The sequence below is a fragment of the Lathyrus oleraceus genome, chromosome 2, assembly GCF_024323335.1.
Source record: "Lathyrus oleraceus cultivar Zhongwan6 chromosome 2, CAAS_Psat_ZW6_1.0, whole genome shotgun sequence".
NCBI classification, from domain to species: domain Eukaryota; kingdom Viridiplantae; phylum Streptophyta; class Magnoliopsida; order Fabales; family Fabaceae; genus Lathyrus; species Lathyrus oleraceus.
In genome coordinates, this window is record NC_066580.1 from 235,639,848 (window position 1) to 235,646,932 (window position 7,085).

Consider the following 7,085-nt stretch of genomic DNA (forward strand, 5'->3'; position numbering starts at 1 on the left):
TGAGATGGTAAGGCTCATCAAAAGGAGTGAATACAATGTTATAGATCAGCTTCTACAGACGTCGTCAAAGATCTCTATGTTATCATTGTTGATGAACTCAGAACCACGCCGTGAAGCTCTGTAGAAGGTGTTGGATGTGGCGTATATAGATCATGACGTCACAATAGAACAATTTGATAGTATTGTTGCAAACATTACTGCTTGTAACAATTTGAGTTTTTGTGATGCTGATCTCCCCGAGGAGGGAAGAGACCACAATTTGGCACTTCACATATCTATGAGCTGCAAGGATAATGCCATGTCTAATATGCTAGTAGACACTGGATCGTCACTGAATATGTTGCCAAAGTCCACTCTGGCCAGATTGTCATACCGGGGGCCTCCCATGAGGCAAAGTGGAGTAGTGGTTAAAGCTTTTGATGGATCTCGCAAAACTGTGATTGGAGAGACTGAACTCCCAGTCAAGATCGGACCAAGTGATTTCCATATCACTTTTTAGGTCATGGATATCCACCCATCATATAGTTGTCTGTTGGGCAGACCATGGATTCATGAGGAAGGCGCCGTGACATCCACCCTACACCAGAAACTGAAATTTGTCAAAAACAAAAAGCTGGTGGTGGTAGGGGGAGAGAAGGCTCTCCTGGTTAGCCATTTGTCTTCCTTTTCTTACATAGATGCTGAGGATGAAGTTGGAACGCTGTTCCAAGCTTTATTTATCGCTGAGTCTACTAAGAAAGGAACTTCTTCATTTGTGTCCTACAATGATGCTAAGTTGGCCATTGAGCATGGCACAACTACTGGATTAGGATAAATGATCAAGCTGGAAGACAACAAATCCCGGGATGGCATAGGGTATTCTTCTGGCGCTTTCAATAAGCATGGGTTGTTTCAGAGTGGTGGGTTCATCCATGCCGTCCAAGACGAGGAAGCTGCTGCTACTGTGGAAGAGGATGCAGAGGAAGATCCTGGCAACTTTGTCATCCCTAGAGGGGTCTGCAATAACTGGGTCGATGTTGATGTTCCAAAAGTCGTCCATAAGTCAACGTAATGTTCATTTTGTTCAAAAAACCCTTCTCTCATGCCAAAAGAAGGAGTAATGACATTGTTGGCTCATAAATAGAATGATATTTTCGTTCAATAAATTCATGTTAAATGTTTGTTTTTTCCAATTATTTTCACTTTTTTCTTTTTGCATGAAATTGGTGATCACATAAAACCCTAAAAATAGAATAAAATCAATCTTTTCATCTGCATAATGATTTGCCTTGTTTGAATTCTAAAATCTCTTTTATATCCAAAATCATTATGCAGGTTGATCAAACCCATTGAACATAATGATCCAACACCATCTCCCAACTTTGAGTTCCCTGTATCTGAGGCCGAAGAAGATGATGTTGAAGAGATTCCTGACGAGATTACCCGTCTGCTTGAGCACGAAGAGAAGATCATTCAGCCGCATCTTAAGAATCTGGAAACAGTCAACTTGGGGTCTGAAGATTGTGTGCGACAAGTGAAGATCGGTGCACTCCTGGAAGAGTCTGTTAAGAAGGGGTTGATTGAGTTGCTACGAGAATACGTCGACGTCTTTTCCTGGTCATATAAAGACATGCCTGGTCTGGATACTGATATCGTGCAACATTTCCTACCTTTGAAGCCTGAGTGTGTGCCTGTGAAGCAGAAACTCAGAAGAACTCATCCTGACATGGCAGTGAAGGTCAAAGAAGAAGTTCAGAAGAAAATTAATGTGGGGTTTCTGGTGACTTCTACATATCCTCAATGGGTGGCCAATATTGTGCTCGTGCCTAAGAAAGATGGAAAAGTCCGAATGTGTGTGGACTATAGAGACTTGAATAAAGCTAGTCTGATAGGTGATTTTCCTCTACCACATATTGACATGTTGGTAGATGATACAGCTAAATTCAAAGTCTTCTCATTTATGGACGGATTTTCCGGATATAATCAGATCAAAATGGCACCCGAGGATATGGAGAAGACAACATTCATCACACCTTGGAGGAACATTTTGTTATCGAGTGATGCCCTTCGGTTTGAAGAACGTTGGAGCCACGTATCAACGAGCTATGACTACGTTGTTTCACGATATGATGCACAAGGAGATTGAGGTATATGTTGATGATATGATTGCAAAGTCAAGAACGGAAGTTGAGCATGTAGAGCACTTGATGAAGCTATTTCAGCATTTGAGGAAGTATAAGCTTCGTCTGAATCCTAACAAATGTACATTTGGAGTCTGTTCTGGAAAGTTATTGGGCTTTATTATCAGCGAGAGAGGTATTGAAGTTGATCCTGCCAAGGTCAAAGCAATACAAGAGATGCAAGCGCCTAAAACTGAGAAGCAAGTCCGAGGTTTTCTTGGCCGCTTGAATTATATTTCCAAATTTATATCCCACATGATTGCCACATGTGCGCTGATATTCAAGCTCCTCCGGAAAGATCAGGGTCATGAATGGACCGAGGATTTCCAAAAAGCCTTTGACAGTATCAAGGAGTATCTGTCTGAGCCGCTGATTCTGTCTCCACCTGTGGAAGGGAGACCATTGATTATGTATCTGATAGTTCTTGAAGACTCTATGGGTTGTGTCCTAGGTCAGCAAGATGAATCAGGGAATAAAGAGTGTGTTATTTACTACCTGAGTAAGAAGTTCATCGATTGTGAGTCTCGATACTTAATGCTTGAGAAAACATGTTATGCTTTGGCTTTGGCTGCTAAGTGCTTACGCCAGTATATGTTGAATCATACGACTTGGTTGATATCCAAAATGGATCTGATCAAGTATATCTTTGAAAAGCCTACTTTAATTGGGAGGATTGCCCGTTGGCAGATGTTGTTATCTGAGTATGATATTGAGTATCGAGCTCAGAAGGCTATTAAAGGTAGTATCCTGGCTGACCACATGGCACATCAACTAATTGAGGATTATCAGTCAGTTCAGTATGACTTCCCAGATGAGGAGATTCTGTATTTGAAAATGAAAGATTGCGATGAGCCTACGCTCGACGAAGGGCCAGAGCCTGGTTCCCGATGGAGCATGGTATTTGATGGCGCTGTAAATCAGTATGGAAATGGTATTGGGGCAGTGATTATTACTCCTCAGGGCACACATTTTCCTTTTACACCAAGGTTAACTTTCAAATGCATGAATAATATGGCAGAATATGAGGCATGTATCATGGGATTAGATGAGTGTATTGATCTTCAGATCAAGCATCTTGATGTTTATGGTGATTCGGCCCTTGTTGTTAATCATATTAAGGGTGAATGGGAGACGAATCAGCCTGGCCTCATCCCATATAGAGATTATGCGAGGAGGATTTCAACATTCTTTATTGAGGTTGACTTCCATCGTATTCCTCGAGATGAGAATCGGATGGCAGATGCACTTGCTACACTTGCTTCGATGATCATGGTGAGACTCTGGAATGAAGTTCCCAATATCACTGTGATGCGCTTGGACAGACCAGCTCATGTATTTGCAGTAGAAGAAGTAAAAGATGATAAGCCATGGTATTATGATATCAAGTGTTTTTTCCAAAGTCAGATTTACCCGCCTGGGGCATCTGTGAAAGATAGGAAAACTTTGAGGAGATTATCAGGCAGTTTCTACCTCAATGGCGATGTGCTTTATAAAAGGAATTTTGACATGGTTCTGCTCAGATGCGTGGATAGACACGAAGCAGACCTGTTAATGACTGAGGTCCATGAGGGTTCATTTGGTACTAATTCCAATGGACATGCCATGGCTAGAAAGATGTTATGAGCAGGCTACTATTGGCTGACGATGGAGTCTGACTACTGCAAATATGTGAAGAAATGCCATAAGTGTCAGATTTATGCGGAGAAGATTCATATTCCCCCGACACTTTTGAATGTGATTTCATAACCATGGCATTTCTCTATGTGGGGAATTGACATGATTGGCATGATAGATCCAAAGGCGTTGAACGGTCACAGATTTATTCTAGTAGCAATTGATTACTTCACCAAGTGGGTTGAAGCGGCGTCGTATGCAAACGTGACCAGGCAGGTGGTTATGAAGTTTATCAAGAATCAACTCATATGTCGTTATGGTGTGCCAGATAAGATCATTACTGATAATGGATCTAACTTGAACAACAAGATGATGAAAGAGCTGTGTAGCGAGTTCAAGATTGCACATCATAATTCTTCCCTTTATAGACCCAAGATGAATGGGGTTGTTGAAGCTGCTAATAAGAATATCAAGAAGATTGTCCAAAAGATGGTTGTTACGTACAAGGATTGGCATGAAATGCTGCCATTCGCTTTGCATGGATATCGTACATCTGTCCGCACTTCAACAGGGGCAACCCCTTTCTCCCTTGTATATGGCATGGAGGTTGTGCTCCCAGTAGAGGTAGAGATCCCATCAATGAGAGTCTTGATGGAAGCCAAGTTGACTGATGTTGAATGGGTTCAGAGTCATTATGACCAACTGAATTTGATTGAAGAGAAGAGATTAACTGCCATGTGCCATGGTCAGTTATATCAGCAAAGGATGAAGAAAGCCTTTGATAAGAAGGTCAAGCCTCGTGTGTTCCGAGAAGGTGACCTTGTGCTCAAGAAAGTTTTGTCTTTCGCGCCCGATTCCAGGAGCAAGTGGACTCCAAACTATGAAGGTCCATATGTTGTTAAGAGAGCCTTTTCAGGCGGTGCTTTGATACTTATAACTATGAATGGGGAGGATTTCACTCGTCCTGTGAATTCAGATGCAGTCAAGAAATACTTCGCCTAAAATAAAAATAGAATAGCTCGCTAAGTTGAAAACTCGAAAGGGCGGCTTAGGCAAAAATGAGCGTCTCGGTGGATTGAAAACCCGAAAGGGCTATCCAGGCAAAAGTTAGAGACATAAAGAATGAATATGTATCCCGCTAGATTGAATACCTCACCCTGGGGCAATCTAGGCAAAAATTAGGGATTTGGCAAGTAATTGCATCCTGACAAGACTTTGTTCTACAATTGTCATCTGTCAAAGATTTTCGCTCAGTCATCGTCAACTGAAGCTTCAAATACATCGGATTCAGAGTTGGTGCAGAAATGGTCATTATGTTCAATGTAGCCCTTTCCAATATATATCACCAATTTCAAATTTGTAAAGATCCATGGAGTCTTGCCATTTGCAGACTACCATTCCATTAAATAAATTTGAGCCTTTATCCAATCATTTGCACTCTTATTTGTTTCTATTCAACAAATGTTTTGCATGTTTTAATTGAAAAATGTCATTGTTTAAATAAATAAAATTTTCATAAATTTGTTCTAAACAAAGTGAACATTCACAATGACAAAAGGGATACTTGGGACGTCTTCAATGCTCTCCCAAGGATGGTATGATCTCCGAAAGGGTAAGACATTTGTTCATAATCCCAGCATACTTGTATCCTCTTTACTATCTTCCAGGATTGTCTCCTCTGCGAGTGCAGAAGAAGATTATGCATCACCAAATCCCAAGAGAGTTGGGAGTCTGGTCCTAATCTCCTAGCCCCAGTAAGGCTGGATTTAGCATTTGTGTCATCAATTATATGGTTGTCATCCCTTGCGTGGATTGACCTAAAATCCCTTATAGATTGATAAATTGAATATGCTAATCTTTTCGAAGAAGCTGGTTTTCCCTCACTTCAAGCTAGAAATCTCTCCGCTAGAGTGAGCAGGAAATCCCCAGCATGAGCGGAATTATCATCAAGTTGGTTTGTATCTTTTCCCCTGCTGACTTGTCTACTTTGATTTCCAGCAGATTTGCTCTTCGACCATCCTCAGCAGGGTTGATCCCACTTTTACTCCCCAGTATGGTCACCAGCAGGGTATCCCCAGTAGCTGCCTACGGGTAATCCTCGATTCGGTTGTCAGCAGTGTTTCCCTAGTGGAATTGCCTGATCAGAGCCCATTTGTCATTTCCTCCCGGGTAGAGTGTTAATGAATATGTTTATCTCTCCTTCCCTAGCGGAGTAGTGTCCCTTTCTCCTTGGCAAACATGATTTCTTCAACAGTGCAAGAATATGGTGGCATTGGAACCTTCTGATTGGTGGTTGTCCCCCACAGAGTTTCATTTCCCTCTTAGATAACTTCCCCAGTAGAGTTGCTTCTATGGCGGATCTTATCCGTGTTTAGATCCCTGCAGAGATCTTTGCTTCCTGGTATCTGTTGCCCCCATCAGATTGGATATTCTCCAATGGGCCTGGCTTTCTCTCTTGAGATGTAATATCGGATGTTTGTCCACTGATTCTTGGACCTGTTTGTGTTAGATATGTCTGGTTGTCAGCATTCATCATACATAAACCACGCATATATGCATATTCTTAACATACAGATATTCATGTTGCATCCTTTGCCATATATCGTTGTTTGTTGTCTCTTGCTAGTTGGTGATACATTTCCCCAAGCAGATGTTTGTGTCTGATCTCTCCATGTAGAGTCAGCCCCATAGCCAGAAAGTGTCTACCCTTTCTTCCATATCCCCCACTGAGTTATGTCCTCGTGGATGACTGTTATTTCAGTTTCCTCCCAAAATATGTACTGGGATGGAGTTTCTCCCCTGAAATATATCCTCATTGGGTTGAGTCTTGTTTCGGTATGTCTCTCTAGTTTGTTCCTAGACTGACTGTAACACCCCGAATAAAATAAGAGAATTATTTTATTTAAGTTAATAATATATTTATTAATTTAATTAAATAAATTGAATTATTGGATTATTATTATTATTATTATTTGGAATAATAATTAGTGGAAAATATATAAGTTGGAATAAGAAAAAGAAAAGGGTTTCATTTTTGGTAAAGAGTTTTCACGTGAAACAGAGAAGCGGCTGAAAGGTGAAAAGTGGAGAAAGGGCAAAGAGGAAGAGCTAGAGAGCAAAGGTTGAAGAACGGAAAAGCTTGAAGCTTAGAGATTGCCGGATTATCTCAGGTAAGGGGGGTTTATCGTCGTTTAATGGGTATTATAGATTAACATGTCATGGGTAGTGATAAACCGTTGAAGTGACCCTAATTGGGATGTTGAATGCTAAATATTGTGATGAATAAGTTGTATTAAAGCTGAAATTGAGTCC